This window comes from Eublepharis macularius, chromosome 6 (assembly GCF_028583425.1).
Source record: "Eublepharis macularius isolate TG4126 chromosome 6, MPM_Emac_v1.0, whole genome shotgun sequence".
In the NCBI taxonomy this organism is placed as follows: Eukaryota; Metazoa; Chordata; class Lepidosauria; order Squamata; family Eublepharidae; genus Eublepharis; species Eublepharis macularius.
In genome coordinates, this window is record NC_072795.1 from 105,548,613 (window position 1) to 105,568,179 (window position 19,567).

At 44.7% G+C, this 19,567-nt stretch overlaps 1 protein-coding gene across 4 annotated transcripts in view; it reads left to right on the forward strand.

The window, feature by feature from the left end:
* The window catches only part of SGMS1 (sphingomyelin synthase 1), a 110,011-nt gene that overhangs the window by 56,461 nt on the left and 33,983 nt on the right, over positions 1 to 19,567 (forward strand). Inside the window, exon 1 of one of the 4 annotated variants that reach the window (XM_054982969.1) lies at positions 18,044 to 18,070. The exons of the other annotated variants lie outside the window; for them this stretch is intronic. The gene's annotated coding sequence lies outside the window, so the exon portion shown is untranslated. Of the gene's footprint in view, positions 1 to 18,043; positions 18,071 to 19,567 lie in introns of those variants that run through there. 4 annotated transcript variants of the gene reach the window in all.

Consider the following 19,567-nt stretch of genomic DNA (forward strand, 5'->3'; position numbering starts at 1 on the left):
CCTTTCTGTTCTAGATTCGCAGCAGTTCCGCTTGTATTTGGATTATGGTCTGCAAGTTCAGAGCTGCAGGACCTGTTATATTGTAATGCAGAATCTGAAAACTACCTTATGCAGAAATCCTTATTTTGTTTGTGTGTCTTTTGATAGTTGACTAGTTGGTTTAATCTCTGTATTCACTTAGCCTCTATTATCTCTTCCCTTTGCCCTTCTGCAGACTTTGAAAGGCTTATCTACTTTACTCACTTCACTGTAATAAGAAGTCTTTTATAAATACTGGTTGTCTATGGATTTTATTCAGATGAATGATGGCAGCTATCATTCCCCCCCCCCCCCCCCCGCCCCATAAGCAATAAGAGGCAAAGCTGTTTCTTTTCCAATCTTCCTTTTTATCACAAAACAGGTTTAGGGCTTTCAGCCAACGTTTTGGCTGATTAATTCCAATCAATATATAAAATTTAGTTACATGCATTTGCATCTTTTCTCTGCAGCCTCCAAAATTCCCTTGCATGTCCCTCCATCGGTATCACCACTACAGAACTGCTCCTGCCCCTAGGCTGTGCGGGATATATTCTCCCTCTGAGGCGGAGGACATCTTGGGTGATTCCCACCGTCCAATCAGGGAGGCAGGAAGTTAATTTTTCTTCCTCTTCCTTGATGAGTGGGACCACCCCTTGACTCTTCAGTTCTTTTCCTGCCTCAGGGGAGAGCAGTTCTTAGTAGGCTAGCTCTGCTATCTTCTTTCCTTTTTTCACACCTTCTACTCTCTTATTCTTCCTTATCCCAATCCCTTCTTTACCCACGCTTCTCTCTACCTTCCTTAACCCCTTCCCTCTCTGTGGAGCGGCTGGAAGGAGATCATCCCATCGGGGACAGATGGCCTCGAGGGAGTCATCGGACTCCGAGGACAGCTTTATGGAGAGGGCTGAGGGTTGTTCCCCTGGAGCCGTCCTTCCGGCGGCGGGAACAAGCCCTGCCGGCACTGGCTTGCCTACTCGGTTTGCGCGGCTACCCGGCCATGGAGCAGCATCAGAGGAAGCGCAGCCCTCTAAGAAGCAGCCTCGACTTTCGCAGAGGGAGCCGAAAAGACCTGCATGTGGCCAAATGGAGCACGAAGATGGCTCGGCAGAGCAGAGCCCTTTTTTGGCGGGAAAAGCCGCGGCTGGCCATTTCCCGCCAATTTCGAAAGACGTGCTTGCCAACCTCCCGGCGGGAGAAATGGCGTCAAATCGACCTATTTCCAGAGAGGGCTACTGCAGAGAAGCTCCAGATCAGCATGTGCGTGATTCTACTGCCACCTTATCACCAGTTATAAGGTCAGTAATTAGACAAACATTGAGAGACGAGCTCAGGGCACTCTGCCAAGCAGAGGGACCCAGAACTTCACGGACCGCCTCTACCAATCGACCCGAGAAGTCTCAGAAGGGTCTGGGCCAGAGTGGTATGTGGCCTACTAAGGCAGCCAGAAAACAATCCCAGGGATGGGTCCCGGACAAAAACCCTGGTTGGGCAGATGAAGCCTCCTCCCCCAGTGAGGGTTCTGAAGAGGGGGAGTTTTTATCTGAGGATGAACATGATATGGAGATCAGTACCCCTGAACAATCCAATAGGCTCTTCCAGGCTGATGATTACCAATATCTGTTAGCCAAGACTTTAGCAGCCTTGGATTTGAGGGAACCCAGTCCAGGGGGGGAGGAGGAGGAAGATCAAAAACTCCAAAGGGCCAAAGGGAACAGGGAATTCTTTCCCAGGTCGGATGAGAAACCCAAAGTGTTCCCATTCCCAGATTATTTTGAGCGTCAATTAAAAGCTGAATGGGCTATGCCGGGAGCTTGCAAACAGGTCCAAATGCAATTAAAAAGTTACATGCCTTGCCTAACTTTGCCGCAGAGTTATTACAGGTTCCCATTGTGGACGCTCCAGTGGCTGCTCTACAGACCCAAGGTCTGCTCGCAGAGGATGGCCAGGGTAACATCAAAGACCCACTAGACAGAAAGGGAGACGTGTTCCTGAGAAGAGCTCATGAAGCCCTAGCCTTCTCCATCAGAGCCTCCTCTATAGCATCTATCGTCTCCAGGGCGTCCGTGGTGTGGACCAGGAGACTTCTTCAACTGCTCCCAGACAACAATAGAAGTCTGCTCGAGGGAGCGAATAGGATCTTAAAAGCCTGCGCATTCGCGTCAGATGCCACTCTAGATGCCCTATTGTTTTCTTCTAGAGCGATGGCCGCCACCACGGCTACCAGACGTCTACTCTGGCTTAGAGCTTGGCCAGCAGATCTACAGGCCAAAGTCATCCTTATGGCATATCCTTTCCAGGGAAAGAAGCTTTTTGGAGACCAATTAGACAAAATTCTGGTAGAAACTAGGGACAAAAAGAAGGCCCTTCTGAAGTCCATAAAGAGACCTGAAAGGCGGTCTTTCGGCTTTCAAACCTTCAGATCCCACCATACCCTACCCAGGCACCGTCAAGACCAAAGACGTGGATGGAATCCCCCAAAATCTCAACCACGCAGAGGGAACTTCCAGAACAGGTTTAACAGGCAGCAGGGCCATCGCGGCAACAGACAAGACCCCGAGGACAAGGGGCAGAAGCCCTGACTCGCGACCAGCTCCGGTGGGGGGCAGACTACTTCTGTTTCAACAAGCCTGGATGGAGTCCAAAGCAGATGCCTGGGCCACGGAAGTAGTCTCTCATGGTTACTCGATAGAATTCGTGTCCTTGCCACTGGAGCGTTTTCTAATTTCCCCCTTAAAGAAAAACCCCATCAGAAGATCCATCACAATGCAGGCCATTCAGCATCTGTTGTCCATCAAAGCGGTCGAACCAGTCCCTCCCTGCGAAGAGAAACACGGTGTGTACTCCATTTTCTTCACAGTCCCCAAAAGGAATGGGGACTGGAGGTCAGTCCTGGATCTGAAATATGTGAACAAGTTCATAAAAATTCGGCACTTCCGGATGGAAACTCTCCGATCCATCGCAGAGGCTCTACAGCCGGGGGAGTTTTTAACCTCGATAGATTTAACCGAGGCTTATCTACATGTGCCAGTGTCCCCAGCGCATTGGAGATTCCTCAGGTTCTGTGTGAAGAACCTTCACTTTCAGTTCAGAGCAATGCCTTTCGGCTTGGCAACCGCTCCCAGGGTTTTTACCAAGCTGCTGATCGTCCCAGTCCTCAGGTTGAGGGAAACGGGCATCCACCTACACCCTTACTTGGACGACCTGCTGATAAGATCGGGATCCAGAGAGGAGTCCATCCGGGTGATGACATTCACCATTCAGTTCCTGGAGAAGCATGGCTTCATAATAAATCTAGCCAAATGTTCACTGCAACCCTCTCAACGCCTGGAACATCTGGGACTAATTATCGACACCAAGGAGGGCCGATTCTTCCTTCCTCCCAAGAAGTGCGACAAGACCAGGGTACTGGCAGGAGCAATAATCAAGCAAGCTTCCTCCATGCTCATGGATTTGTCGAAGTTCATGGGCCTACTGGTATCCAAAGCAGAGGCAATCTACTGGGGTCGATTCCACTACAGACCACTCCAAGCCTTGCTACGCCCCTTTCCAACTGCAGATAGCACAGCGGTCGAATATCAAGGTGCAGGTGCCCAGAGCGCTCAAGGACAGCTTGATGTGGTGGACAGTGGATGCCAATCTACAGCAGGGCAAGAGTTTCCTCTCCCACCAGCTCATACAGATATTCACCGATGCCAGCCTCAAGGGCTGGAGGGCGACGTTGGAGGGCATTCCAGCCCAGGGCAAGTGGTCCGAGAAGGAGGTGACTCTTGCCATCAATGTCCTGGAACTGAGAGCCATCCTGCTGGCGTTGACACACTTCAGGGAGAGGATCCTCCACAGCCATGTCCTGATATGCACGGACAACATAGCCACGAAAGCATATATAAACAAACAAGGGGGATCCAAGTCATCTCGACTCCAAAGAGAAGCCTGCAAGATCATCAGTTGGGCAGAGTGCAATCTCAGGTCTATCCAGGCGGAACACATAAGAGGAGTCCTCAACGTACATGCGGACTGGCTGAGCAGGGAGTCCCTGCATCCGGGGAATTGGTCTCTGAAGAAGGAAATGTTCACTCTCATAACAACGCACTTCGGAATTCCACGAGTGGATCTCTTTGCCTCTCACCTAAACAATCAAGTCCCCAGATTTTTCTCCAGGTTCTTTCATCCGAGGGCAGGGAGCACGGACGCTCTCAATTCCCACTGGCCGAAAAGTTTGTTATACGCCTTTCCTCTGCTTCCAACCATGCCCAAACTTCTGCGGAAGATCAGGGAACAGGGAGCCGAAAAAATATTGGTCGTCCCTTGGTGGCCACGGAGACCGTGGTTTTCGTCTCTTCTGCTTCTGTCAGTAGCGACTCCACTCAAACTCCCGGTGCAGCCAGACATGCTACAGCAAGGTCCAATCTGGCACCCGCATCCGGAATGGTGGTCTCTGACAGGGTGGACATTGAACGGGGCTATCTCCAAAGAGAAGGCTATACTCCAGAAGTCATCGAAACTTTTTTTAGCGTCCAGGAAGAAGTCCACTGTCAGAATCTATAACGTCTCCTGGAAGACATTCAACAGATGGTGCAGGAGGAAAAAGGTGTCCGCTCTCAATCCACCAATGCAAGTGATCCTGTCTTTTCTGCAGGACGGGCTAGACAGAGGTCTTCGACCGGCGACCCTAAGGCGACAGATTGCAGCCTTAAGCACAGTCATCACCACTGAGGAAGGGGCCCCTTTAATGGAACATCCTCATATCAAACGATTTCTTCGAGGTGCAACCTTAATGAGTCCACCAGTGGTCCACAGGTTCCCGACATGGCGCCTGAACATAGTACTATCAGCTCTTACAAAACCGCCATTTGAACCTCTCAAGGAGGTTTCTCTCAGGTGGCTCAAGCTCAAGACCATTTTTCTCGTGGCCATAACATCTGCGAGGCGCATCTCAGAACTGGGCGCACTATCAATCAGACCAGAATTGTGCGTTTTTCATAAGGACAAGGTGGTCCTGAGGACGGACCTGGCCTTCATTCCCAAGGCTATGTCTAGATTCCATCGTTCGCAGGAGATGAATCTTCCATCGTTCTGCCCGTCCCCTCGTCATCACAGGGAACGTGAATGGCACAACCTTGATGTCCGTAGGGCTATCAAGGCCTACATTATTAGAACAGAACCGCTTCGTCAGACGGACTCTCTTTTTGTGAATATTGCTCGTCCCAAGCTTGGACAAAGGATGTCTTCCTCGGCTATTGCATACAGCATTAAAACATGCATCGCAGAAGCCTTCAGAGCACGTAAGTTGGAAGTACCATCGGGAATTACGGCACACTCGGCCAGGAGTGCAGCGACCAATGCAGCTTTAAGAAAGAACGCATCAATAGATGACATCTGTAAAGCGGCCACCTGGTCATCCGTGTCCACGTTCATTAAACACTATCACATCCATACATATGCGTCAACTGATGCGGCGTTTGGAAGAAGAGTGCTTCAGCATGTACTAATGGACGAAGATCTCCCACCCGAACATTAAAGGACTGCTTTGGGAGTTCCCAAGATGTCCTCCGCCTCAGAGGGAGAACGGCCCTTGGATACTCACCGTGAAGGGTCCTTCTCCTCTGAGGACAGGAGGACATCTTGCCCTCCCAAGATCTTCGTCATCTGCAGAAGCCAAGCCTGAGCCGCACTCTTCTTCCTTCCTGTTTCTATTTTTCCCTTCGTGCAATGGCACCTGAGTACCATTAACTTCATAATGTCTGTTTTACACTTTGTTTCTCTGCTGTTAGTTCATGGTTGCAGAGCATGTATAGTGTTGTGTCATTGTAACGTTCTTTTTCATAGTTGTAGTTAGGAACTATAGAAGGACGGATACTGCTGAGGGGAGTCACCCGAACTGAAGAGTCAAGGGGTGGTCCCACTCATCAAGGAAGAGGAAGAAAAATTAACTTCCTGCCTCCCTGATTGGACGGTGGGAATCACCCAAGATGTCCTCCTGTCCTCAGAGGAGAAGGACCCTTCACGGTGAGTATCCAAGGGCCGTTCAGTCTTCTTTCTCATTGGCTTTAAACATGCTACATTATGTCCCCTTTTCTTTCCTATTTCCAACTTGTATCTGCTTTTCAGGAACCAAAGGGCTTGAGCTGCTTATACAGATTCATTGTGTGCAAAAAAATGTAAAGAATAGAGAAAAAATATTCTCTGAATAGAGATTAATTGTGCTAGAATTCACCAGGAGTGAACCTTAGAATCTATTTTCAGTACCAGGGCTTAGTTCTGGGATATGTGATGGTAAAGGGCCTGTGTTACTGTTCAGCAGCTCTTTCCCGTCCACACTTGTAATGCAAGTGATATGAATTTCATGCAGGCCTTAGACTCAGCACCTCTTTCCCCAGGAAAAAAAGCATTTCCCCCATTTTTGTTTTTAGTACAATAGTTGTTCACAAAACTGCATTCCTGGTTTCCATTCCCTCTTCTAGTACCTGTTTACAAAAGAACTGTCTGCCCTGACTCCATTCCTTGCCATCACCCAGGGCTATGTTTGTGCCAGAGGTCAGGTCAGGGTTCTTTCAGTGCCTATGCTGTACTCACAGAATAGTTTTTCATAATAGCTCCCAGAAAAGTCCACTACAGGTTCTCCAGCCTTTTTAATTCTTTATAACCTGTTTCAGAGTTCTTCCTGGAATAAACACAGAGTCTTGAGAGGGGACAAGATCAGCGTAGTAAGAATCTCCATTGCCTGTCCTGTCCTTCCACAGTGATTGAGAGTTCCCAGAGTTGGGAATAAAAGAAACTCTGCCAAAATGAAGAGACTTTTAAAGTATCCCATTTCTCCCCTACTCTTCTTAGCTTAACCAAAAGGGGTGGCACTCTGTCCCTCACCTTTTTCCACTTTGATGCCGGGCAAAGTTTCACCACCACAAATAGAACGCTGTATGTGTAGCACAGAAAAGCAATGTAGCAATCACATTTTAAAAATAAATATATAATACATTTAAAAACATACAGATAAAAGAATGGCTATAGAATTAAGCACTAACACCAATAGCAGCATTAAACTTACAAAACATTTTAAACCTGCAAACCAATTAAGACAGAAATAAAACGATATAGTATTAATCAACCTCTAACAGTATTTTACCCCCCCCCCCAGTAAAGTACAAGCTCAACAAAATGCCTGGGTGCATAAATAAGTGGTATTAACAAGCTCACCAACAGTTTGATGGATGAAAGGGGGTCCTTACATAATGAGGGGGTGAATAAACAAATGGCTTTTGCTTAGTCTATTAAACATCTGTCCTATTTACTATTGTATATACAATGGCCTTTCTGTATAATTATAATGTAAGTGCAAACATTTAGGTAATTAAATCTGAGCTACATAGCTATGTGGGTAACAGTACCCATGTAAATCCAGTCAGTTGTCTTAAAGCCATGCATCCAAGCTGAGCCTGAACCTGTTTTTTTTTCTCCTGTGGACAAGAACTGAACCCGGTCATTCTGCTGCTCACTGTTTTTTAAGGTTCAGCTGAACCAACAATGCAATCCTAAACAGAGTTTAAACTCATTGAAATCAATAGACTGGAATAAGTCTTCTTAAGATTGCACTACAAGTGTTTTCAAGTTAGGAAACAGTTCTGGTTCATAGAAGAGAAGTCTCTGAACCAGTTTTGAGGCTAGGTTTCTGGCCGGGTTTGGATCCCCGTTTAAAATAATAGTCACCCTGAAACTGCATACAGGCAAGATGATTTCATAAATTTATTGTATTTTAAATAAATTTCCATGGCATACTTTCCCCATTTTGTGACCAGATATGAATAAATACTGGTTTCAAGCATTTGTTGTTTATACATGATACAACAACAACAAAACATTCATTAGCTTAATACATGGAGCAAAATTACTTTTTGTATTTGAAATTTAAATGTATCTTGTAAATATAGCATCACTACCAATTTTGAAATAGCTGGGTTGCACGCACATATGCATGTATTTTAAATTGTTAGTATACTATAATTTTAGAATGGATACTTCACTTGGCTCAAAAACAATTTTTTGTTATTTTTGTCACTTACCCGAAAGTGATATGAGTGATCTTACAGCAGATTTTTATTGCACATTTAGAATATTTGTTAGTTTAGAAATCAGCATTCTCTAATTAGATTTTCCTTTATACTGTGGAAATTAGATTGCAATGTGGTTTTGTTCAAACATGAACAGTCCTTTCATTTGCAATCTCTGGAACTGTTGAAAGCAAAGTTGTTTTTGTTAAAAGCATCTGAAAGACTATTGCTGTGAAGATTAGAGGGAGGGGATTTCTGAAATTGGTCAGAACCAGAATGTTTGCATTCCTAAAAATTGTACTGAAAATTTCCTTCTTAAAAAAACAAATGAGTTGCAGTTATCACTGTACAGTATCAATCTTTCTCTGCAGGTAAAATTTTTTTTTTACATCCTTTCTCATGAAGATGTATGTTTTCAAGGAGGCTTCTATGCCTGTACAGCACCCCCGCCCCCTGCCACAGTACCAGTGTTGCTTCAGTTAACACAAAGCTGCATATAATAAAACATTCTGTCCTATTCCAAAGGCCAAAGGAGAAGGCAACTAAGTCTATTATTAATTAAAGGCAACTTTTTGTATTGTTGCTAACATGCGTTGTTAATAAAGTAGAATATTGCTGTGTTTGGGAAGTTTGTATTTTCTAGAGGGAACAAAAAAATTCAGCCACCATTTAATTTAGAGGGGAATAAAGGGAAAGAATCTTCATTAAAATGTGACTAGTGTATGGAGCTGGGGCAGTAATCTAAGTGGGGGATTGTCCTTCCTTGAAAATTACTTCTGAGTTTTGTATTTAGAAAGTGTTACCCAATAGCTTTCCAGTCTTAGTGGACCTGTTGACAGCTTTTGATATTGTTGAATATACTATCCTGATAAAGTGACTGGAAGGCCATAGGGCTAAAGAGAAATTGCATCAATCGCATCAATGGAACATGGCCTGTGGTGTCCCTCAGAGACTGATTCTCTCACTGTTGCTGTCTAACATCTATGTATGTCCTTTGATAGAGATCATCTGGAGCCTAGAGGGTTAACAGTTATCAGTATGGAGATGACATCTAACTATACATTTCTTTAAGGCACCAGGAGTGGTAGTCTTGGTGTTAAACCTGTCAGGAAAGAAAGAATTGATACTGGTAGGGAAGGCTGATTGTTATGGGGCACCACTAATACAAATGGATGATGTTGATGGCCTGCTTCAGTAACTGACTTGGTGAAAAGCCTGAGAATAACACTGAATCCAGTGTTGTTCTTAGAAAAGCAAGTTGGGGAAGTGGCTAGGAGGGCTTTCTGTTGTCTGTACCGAATGCTTCTACTGGCTCCCTGTCTTAATTGTGTTAACCTTGCTGTGCTGATCCATGCCACTGTAATCTCAGGGCTAGTTTATTGTAAGCATTGTATGTGGAGCTGCCCTTGCAAACTGTTCATAATGCTGCCACTAGATTATTGGCTGGTTTAAGCCAGCATGATCATATTACACCTTCACTGGTTACCTATTTGTTTCTGCGTGCAATTCAAGGAGCTGTTTATTTTTAAAGCCCATCATGGCATGGAACTAGGGTTGCCAGGTCCCTTGAGTCCCTCAGCGGGGGACTGGGAACCTGGTACTCACCCTCCGCTCTCTCCTGCGTGCCGTCTCTCTCTCTCTCGCTCCCACACACTCTCCATCAAACATGTAAAGCAGAGTAATTTTGATGAATGTCTTCGGTAGCTGCTTGAGATATACGTTGCAGGTGTTACAGTTAATTTAATGTGCGTTTGTTTTGTGTGTTTTAACTATGTTTTTAACCGTTAAGTTTATACTTTGTAAGTCATCTTGGACATTGTGGAAAGGCAGGATTTAAATATTTTAAATAAAATAGTGGAATTAATAAATCTTTTTTTCTTTGTAAAGGCTTTATTCCCCAAACATCTTAAGATAATCATGAACGTAAATCCATTGATCTATTCAGGGCTTTTTTTCTGGGAAAAGAGGTGGTGGAACTCAGTGGGTTGCCCTCAGAGAAAATGGTCACATGGCTGGTGGCCCTGCCCCCTGATCTCCAGACAGAGGGGAGTTTAAACTTCCCTCTGTCTGGAGATCAGGGGGCGGGGCCACCAGCCATGTGACCATTTTCAAGAGGTTCCGGAACTCTGTTCCCCCGCGTTCCCCCTGAAAAAAAGCCCTGGATCTATTTAAAGAAAATACTGTTTGATTATACAGCTATGAAATTCCTTTCAGCTTCTGAATGTTCCTGCTTTGTTAGGCTAGTTAATACTAGATAGTTATTCTGAAGATGTCTGACTCTTAAGGTTAATTTACATGATGAAAGGTTGAGTGCCTATGATTGGTTAGTGACTGGGGCTGAGATCTGTATGATAGGAGATGCAGTATGTATCCTGAACTTGAAGATTCAGAGATTGCGTAGGAGTTTATGCTAACTCTGAGACGTTAGATAATCCTTCAGCCTTCTTGGGATGTAATCCTTGGAGAGAACATAACTTCTTAGCTTAACTAATCTCTTAACCTTTGTCCTGTCCAAAGTACATTTGCACATGCCCAATTTGTCATGTAGCTGGCCCAACCCGTATAGAAAGTAGTAGTGCATAATCCTGAAAAAGAGAGTTGAAGCAAAACAACTATGTCATGTAAAACTCTGCAAGAAAATTCATCCCAACAACATCCTTCCTCACTTCTCAGGGTGGATAAAAATCAATTTTTTTAAAAAAAATTAAAAAATGGATTTTTAAAATTTAAATCAGATTTTTTAAATAAAATGTTTTTTGAGGAAAATCTATCTAAAGATTGTTTTCCGTTTAAGATACATTATATCTAAAGGTTATCATCATGAAATAAGGATTAGTTTTTAATTATGTAGCATGAGGCAGTATATTCATGCAATGTTTAAATTTTTTGATAAACAAATTCCATTAATCCATTCGCAATGTCATGTTCTACCAGAGGTTTCTGTAAGATTATTGGGCAATTTTTCTACCTAGATTATCACAGATGCTTGGTTTTACAATTCTCAAAACTGTGAATTTGTATCTACAGAGGTCACAGCAAAAAGGTTATAAAATAAACATACATAGTTGAGAAAAAAGACCTTAATCCCATTGATCCTTTGCAAATCTTTGTACACAGAACCAACCCCTTACCTCTTAAGTGCTAAGTTTCAAAAAATTCAGTGAATAGAAGATTGTTGGGAGTAGAATAGATCTGCACAAGAAGCTACGTGTGAGGAGTCTTTATGTAGAATAGAATGAGGGCCAAGCGACAAGTGACGAATGACACTTGAACGGCAAGTGTATTTCTCCCTCTGAGGCGGAGGACATCTTGGGTGATTCCCACCGTCCAATCAGGGAGGCAGGAAGTTAATTTTTCTTCCTCTTCCTTGATGAGTGGGACCACCCCTTGACTCTTCAGTTCTTTTCCTGCCTCAGGGGAGAGCAGTTCTTAGTAGGCTAGCTCTGCTACCTTCTTTCCTTTTTTCACACCTTCTACTCTCTTATTCTTCCTTATCCCAATCCCTTCTTTACCCACGCTTCTCTCTACCTTCCTTAACCCCTTCCCTCTCTGTGGAGCGGCTGGAAGGAGATCGTCCCATCGGGGACAGATGGCCTCGAGGGAGTCATCGGACTCCAAGGACAGCTTTATGGAGAGGGCTGAGGGTTGTTCCCCTGGAGCCGTCCTTCCGGCGGCGGGAACAAGCCCTGCCGGCACTGGCTTGCCTACTCGGTTTGCGCGGCTACCCGGCCATGGAGCAGCATCAGAGGAAGCGCAGCCCTCTAAGAAGCAGCCTCGACTTTCGCAGAGGGAGCAGAAAAGACCTGCATGCGGCCAAACGGAGCACGAAGATGGCGCGGCAGAGCAGAGCCCTTTTTCGGCGGGAAAAGCCACGGCTGGCGATTTCCCGCCAGTTTCGAAAGACGTGCTTGCCAACCTCCCGGCGGGAGAAATGGCATCAAATCGACCCATTTCCAGAGAGGGCTACTGCAGAGAAGCTCCAGATCAGCATGTACGTGATTCTGCTGCCACCTTATCACCAGTTATAAGGTCAGTAATTAGACAAACCTTGAGAGATGAGCTCAGGGCACTCTGCCAAGCAGAGGGACCCAGAACTTCACGGACCGCCTCTACCAATTGACCCAAGAAGTCTCAGAAGGGTCTGGGCCAGAGTGGTTCATGGCCTACTAAGTCGGCCAGAAAACAATCCCAGGGATGGGTCCCAGACAAAAACCCTGGTTGGGCAGATGAAGCCTCCTCCCCCAGTGAGGGTTCTGAAGAGGGGGAGTTTTTATCTGAGGATAAACATGATATGGAGATCAGTACCCCTGAACAATCCAATAGGCTCTTCCAGGCTGATGATTACCAATATCTGTTAGCCAAGACCTTAGCAGCCTTGGATTTGAGGGAACCCAGTCCAGTGGGGGAGGAGGAGGAAGATCAAAAACTCCAAAGGGCCAAAGGGAACAGGGAATTCTTTCCCAGGTAGGATGAGAAACCCAAAGTGTTCCCATTCCCAGATTATTTTGAGCGTCAATTAAAAGCTGAATGGGCTATGCCGGGAGCTTGCAAACAGGTGCCAAATGCAATTAAAAAGTTACATGCCTTGCCTAACTTTGCCGCAGAGTTATTACAGGTTCCCATTGTGGACGCTCCAGTGGCTGCTCTACAGACCCAAGGCCTCCTCGCAGGGGATGGCCAGGGTAACATCAAAGACCCAATGGACAGAAAGGGAGACGTGTTCCTGAGAAGAGCTCACGAAGCCCTAGCCTTCTCCATCAGAGCCTCCTCTATAGCATCTCCAGGGCGTCTGTGGTGTGGACCAGGAGACTTCTTCAACTGCTCCCAGACAACAATAGAAGTCTGCTCGAGGGAGTGAGTAGGATCTTAAAAGCCTGCACATTCGTGTCAGATGCCACTCTAGACGTCCTATTGTTTTCTTCTAGAGCGATGGCCGCCACCACGGCTACCAGACGTCTACTCTGGCTTAGAGCTTAGAGCCTAGCCAGCAGATCTACAGGCCAAAGTCATCCTTATGGCATATCCTTTCCAGGGAAAGAAGCTTTTTGGAGACCAATTAGACAAAATTCTGGTAGAAACTAGGGACAAAAAAGAAGGCCCTTCCGAAGTCCCTAAAGAGACCTGAAAGGCGGTCTTTCGGCTTTCAAACCTTCAGATCCCACCATACCCTACCCAGGCACCGTCAAGACCAAAGACATGGATGGAATCCCCCAAAATCTCAACCACGCAGAGGGAACTTCCAGAACAGGTTTAACAGGCAGCAGGGCCATCGCAGCAACAGGCAAGACTCTGAGGACAAGGGGCAGAAGCCCTGACTCGCGACCAGCTCCGGTGGGGGGCAGACTACTTCTGTTTCAACAAGCCTGGATGGAGTCCAAAGCGGATGCCTGGGCCACGGAAGTAGTCTCTCATGGTTACTCGATAGAATTCGTGTCCTTGCCACTGGAGCATTTTCTAATTTCCCCCTTAAAGAAAAACCCCATCAGAAGATCCATCACAATGCAGGCCATTCAGCATCTGTTGTCCATCAAAGCGGTCGAACCAGTCCCTCCCTGCGAAGAGAGACACGGTTGCTATACGCCTTTCCTCCGCTTCCAACCATACCTAAACTTCTGCGGAAGATCAGAGGACTGGGAGCCGAAATAATATTGGTTGCCCCTTGGTGGCCATGGAGACCGTGGTTTTCGTCTCTTCTGCTTCTGTCAGTAGCGACTCCACTCAAACTCCCGGTGCAGCCAGACATGCTACAGCAAGGTCCGATCTGGCACCCGCATCCGGAATGGTGGTCTCTTGACAGGGTGGACATTGAACGGGGCTATCTCCAAAGAGAAGGCTAAACTCCAGAAGTCATCGAAACTTTATTAGCATCCAGGAAGAAGTCCACTGTCAGAATCTATAACGTCTCCTGGAAGACATTCAACAGATGGTGCAGGAGGAAAAAGGTGTCCGCTCTCAATCCACCAATGCAAGTGATCCTGTCTTTTCTGCAGGACGGGCTAGACAGAGGTCTTCGACCGGCGACCCTAAGGCGACAGATTGCAGCCTTAAGCACAGTCGTCACCACTGAGGAAGGGGCCCCTTTAATGGAACATCCTCATATCAAACGATTTCTTCGAGGTGCAACCTTAATGAGTCCACCAGTGGTCCACAGGTTCCCGACATGGCGCCTGAAGGTAGTACTATCAGCTCTTACAAAACCACCATTTGAACCTCTCAAGGACGTTTCTCTCAGGTGGCTCAAGCTCAAGACCATTTTTCTCGTGGCCATAACATCTGCGAGGCGCATCTCAGAACTGGGCGCACTATCAATCAGACCAGAATTGTGCGTTTTTCATAAGGACAAGGTGGTCCTGAGGACGGACCCGGCCTTCATTCCCAAGGCTATGTCTAGATTCCATCGTTCGCAGGAGATTGATCTTCCATCGTTCTGCCCGTCCCCTCGTCATCACAGGGAACGTGAATGGCACAACCATGATGTCCGTAGGCCTATCAAGGCCTACATTATTAGAACAGAACCGCTTCGTCAGACGGACTCTCTTTTTGTGAATATTGCTCGTCCCAAGCTTGGACAAAGGATGTCTTCCTCGGCTATTGCATACAGCATCAAAACATGCATCGCAGAAGCCTACAGAGCACGTAAGTTGGAAGTACCATCGGGAATTATGGCACACTCAGCCAGGAGTGCAGCGACCAACGCAGCTTTAAGAAGGAACACATCAATAGATGACATCTGTAAAGCGGCCACCTGGTCATCCGTGTCCACGTTCATTAAACACTATCACATCCATATATATGCGTCAGCTGATGCGGCGTTTGGAAGAAGAGTGCTTCAGCATGTACTAATGGACGAAGATCTCCCACCCGAATATTAAAGGACTGCTTTGGGAGTTCCCAAGATGTCCTCCGCCTCAGAGGGAGAATGCCCCTTGGATACTCACCGTGAAGGGTCCTTCTCCTCTGAGGACAGGAGGACATCTTACCCTCCCAAGATCTTCGTCATCTGCAGAAGCCAAGCCTGAGCCGCACTCTTCTTCCTTCCTGTTTCTATTTTTCTCTTTGTGCAATGGCACCTGAGTACCATTAACTTCATAATGTCTGTTTTACACTTTGTTTCTCTGCTGTTAGTTCATGGTTGCAGAGCATGTATAGTGTTGTGTCGTTGTAACGTTCTTTTTCATAGTTGTAGTTAGGAACTATAGAAGGACGGATACTGCTGAGGGGAGTCACCCGAACTGAAGAGTCAAGGGGTGGTCCCACTCAATCAAGGAAGAGGAAGAAAAATTAACTTCCTGCCTCCCTGATTGGACGGTGGGAATCACCCAAGATGTCCTCCTGTCCTCAGAGGAGAAGGACCCTTCATGGTGAATATCCAAGGGCCGTTCTCCCTGTTCACTTGCGCTCCACTCAATCCACGCCGTTCAAGTGTCATTCGTCACTTGTAGCTTGGCCCTGAGTCTTTATGTAGAAAACCAAGGCAGATTACACAGTGCAACTGAAAATACAATATAATCCAACAGTCAGGAGTCATTGAGCAATGTACAATAATGAACAACTGTTAGGACATTCAGTGAAAGAGATACAGTAGGCTATGGTAGCAGAAAATTTGGAAAACAAACATAAAGCTGAGCACAGAGATGAAATCTTTCTGAAATACAGGATAACTAATTTACATGGCATGTTTAACAGCGTGGAAACTCTCTAAAAGGCAGATATCTACATCAGCAGACAGTACCCAAGAGAGCAGCATTTAGTCCATGACCTCTCTTTGAGTTACTTCTTACGACACAGCTGTATAATCTAGGTAGAAAGCCCTCCAGAATAATTCAGTTTTGTATAGTTTGCAGAAAGCCAGGAGAGTGGGGGGCTTTCTTGACCTCCTTAGGCAGGCCATTCCATAAAGTGGGGGGCTACCACAGAGAAAGCATGCATGCGGGCAGCTGTTGCTTTTGCCCAACTGCAGGGCAGTGTCTGCAGAAGGTCCAGTCCAGATGAGTGAAGCTGCTGTGGTGGAACGTAGTGGAAGAGGCAGTTGCATAGTTATAAGGGGTGAAAGACATGAAGGTCTTTGAATGTGATTAGCATGACCTTGAATAGAGCTCAGTAGCTGATAGGAAGACCGTGGAGTGACTGCAGAATAGGAGTGATACGCATACTCCGTCTAGCTCCTGAGAGCAGCTAGAGTCTCTGAGTCAACTTTGAGGGGAGACCTATATGAAGACTTACTGGAAGCTTCAGTCATGGTGCTGGCCTTTGGAGGCAAGATGGGTGGCACAAGAAATAGGACCTCTTTGGCAGCTGCCCCTACAGTTCTGGAATACTCACCTCCTTTCTGTTTACCTGGTACCTTCATTGAATATAGTTCAGCACTGGGCCATTTTTTTTTATTCTTTGGCTTTTAATAATACTGTGTTAATACTCCTACTGTTCTGCTTGGTTTCTGGTATTTGTATCAGGATCAGCACATATCTATATATCCAATTCTCTACATGACCCTATCTGTGGTTACTTAAAGGTTAGAGACTGGAGCCATAGAGAGAGAAGTTAGATCATTCTGCAAACCAGAAGAAACTCCTCTCCATTTGAGAGTTAACCCTCCCCCCCTCAAATAAGCAGCTTTTGTAGCATTAAGAAATGAATGTGTAATGTCAATAAAGGTTGCTGCTAGATATAAGGAAGTGAATGCCCTCAGTGGCAGTTACTAGGCAACTGCAACAGTATTTCCAACATTTGAGCCTTGGTTTCTGTCAATAAAAGGCAGGGAGAAGGCCTAAGCCCCTTCTAGGGCTGTTTTGGCCTTTGAGGAAGACTCATCAGCGCTAGGCCTGGCAGCAACCACCGGGCAACTTGCTATGGGGTAATTTGAAGCCACCCTCCAATAGTCAGGATGGAGCATTCGTTAGAGTTTCACATTAGGATCTGGGAGACCCAGGTTCAAATCCCTACTCGGCCATGGCTGCTGTCTAGGAGTCTGGGCCAGTCACACGGTCTCAGTCTTAGCTTCCTCACAGGGTTATTGTGAGGATAAAATGGAGGAGAAGAAAACAATTTAAGCAGCTTTAAGTCCCTGTTGGGAGAAAGATTTAAATGAAGTAAATTATAAATAAAGGTGAAAACTTGTAGCGGGAGTACAGATTAAACGTTGATTGGCTGTTGGATGGGAAAGGAGAGAAAGAAAAAGGAGAAGATATGGGGGCTGCCACAAGAAGGGGAAAAGGAAATAGTGGGGAAGGGTATACAGGGGGAAAAGATATGCCCCCCCCCAAGTCCTTGCTGGTCCCTCACTCATGAGTTTTACATTATTGTGCATCACTTTTTACATTTTGTAATGGAGAGGTGGTCAATAAACATTTTAAATACACGCTGTTTTAAATACAAACTATTTTAAATGCATTCTTTCTCTGTGATTCAGTAATATGGCTTTACTTTCATCATATACATTGATTTTGTTTGTAAAGCTAAGTAAGATTCTGTTTACAGTAACAATACTGTATTAGAATATGACAGTTTGTAACCTGAGCTTGTGCAAACATTTTTGCGGTCAGGGAATGAATTTTAGACTGTCACAAATGTATTTAGTGTCAAAAAATCTTCAGTTATAAAGCCTCAGATTTGGTTAGCTGATCTGAAGATAATGGGAGTGGGGGAGTTCACTTTCTGGAAACGATGAGATTCATTTTGTTTCCATCTTATAATTGCCACTTTTAATTTTAAGCTCTGGAAGACAGAACTTGCTGGTTGCCACACCCAACATGCCATGAAATCTGTGTTCTATTAGCACTCCCATGCTCATTCTCTAGTCTCTGCAGACTTCAGCGAAATAGATCCAGCTCTGGTGATAGGCTTAAAGTTCCTTATAACGGAAAATACTTCCTCCTACATAAGTCACAGGCTTTCTGCAGATGAACTGGATTTCCCAGTATGGTCTTGCTCCTCCTCTTTCTCTTAAAAGCTGCTGACATTGCTTTGTACACGGAGAAATGCAGCTGGAGAACAAGCTTGTGGCTTTGGTATGAATGTTTTATTTAAGAGCTTTATCTAAGCATATATAATTTACAACCTGTGTTGTTATTTTGCTGCTTTCTGTGAAGGCTTTTGATGGAATTCCCTGTTTATGATTAAATCAAAAGGAAAGAAATGGAAGAATCTCTGTGAACACAGCAGGGAAGTTTTTGTTAAAGGTTTCTGAAAGTTAATCTGCTGAAGTGTCCTCTGCATGCATACAAGTGAAGGCAGCAATCAGAAGAGAAGAGCAGAATTTTCTCAGTTAATGTTGCAACAATTAAATGTATTTCAGTATACAGTAGACCTCTGAATACTTAGGAATGGTACGATGTGCAGCAGAAGATTTGAGAAATTTAAATGGAAGGCTGATTGAGAGCATATTTAATTAAAATTCAAAGCTTAATATAGTTGTAAGCGTACTAATTTTATAATGGCAGTTACAAGCACTTTTCCTCTTTATTGAGCCCTTAAGTTTTTTCTATCTGTAGAAGAAATTGTCATTTCAGAATAATAATAATTTGCGCTTCACTGTTGAATGTGAGGATCATTTCATGGACAGAAAAATGCTTATTTTCTTTTATAGAAGTTTCTTTTTCGTTATGCACCAGTAGTAAATCTTTATATAAAGCATCCCAATTTGGAGTTCTCTTATGTTTCTATAGTTAACTTCCTCTGGATGATGTTGCATCTTTGATAGTCACTTGGTGACTCACTGCATAATAGGATGATGGTAACTGTCACAATTGTTTATATAGAGGTGAAACAGAAAAAGTACGGTGTATTTTTAGCATCTCTAAACACCGTGTAGGTGTTCAAAACAGGATGGGCCAGCACCTTGCAATGTGTTAGTTCTCTGTGGACTATAGACTATATTGGTTTACAATTTAAAGTCCACTGTATTAATGCTTCACTGACAGTACAGATCAAAGCACAGTACATCCTTCTAAGTCAATTGAAGTCAGTAGGCTTAGAAGGGTACATCTCTGCTTATGATGAAACTGTAAGAAGTTTGATTGCATTTGCCGTTATTGGGGGCATTTCCAATCTGTGAATGCTACAGGTGTTCTTTTAGCAAAATGAACCATTTAAAAGCAGAAAGTATAACTTTTAAGTTCTTTACCGTAGTTTATCTGCATTACATTTTTATCCTGTTTAGCAAATGCAGTTTTTCCTCTCTCTCACTTCTGTATAAGCTATGCCTGGGTGTCTGTAAGATTATTTGTAGATTCTTGTTTAAGCAGAACTATTTTAAATCCTATGTGCATAAATTAAGATTATAATATGAAACAAAATAAAAGGCATTTCAGAAATTCAGTGTAAGGAAAAGCTTTATCTAAAAAGACTCCAGTAAACAAGTTACCTTAAGAATTCAAATAAAAGCTTTGATAAAACTGTAGTAAATTTACTTTTCCTTACAGTTTTGCAAATCATAAATGGTAAGAATTTTGGGCTGAGAAATGAACTTTTCTCCAGAGGATAAAACGTTGAGGGGGAAAAAAAGC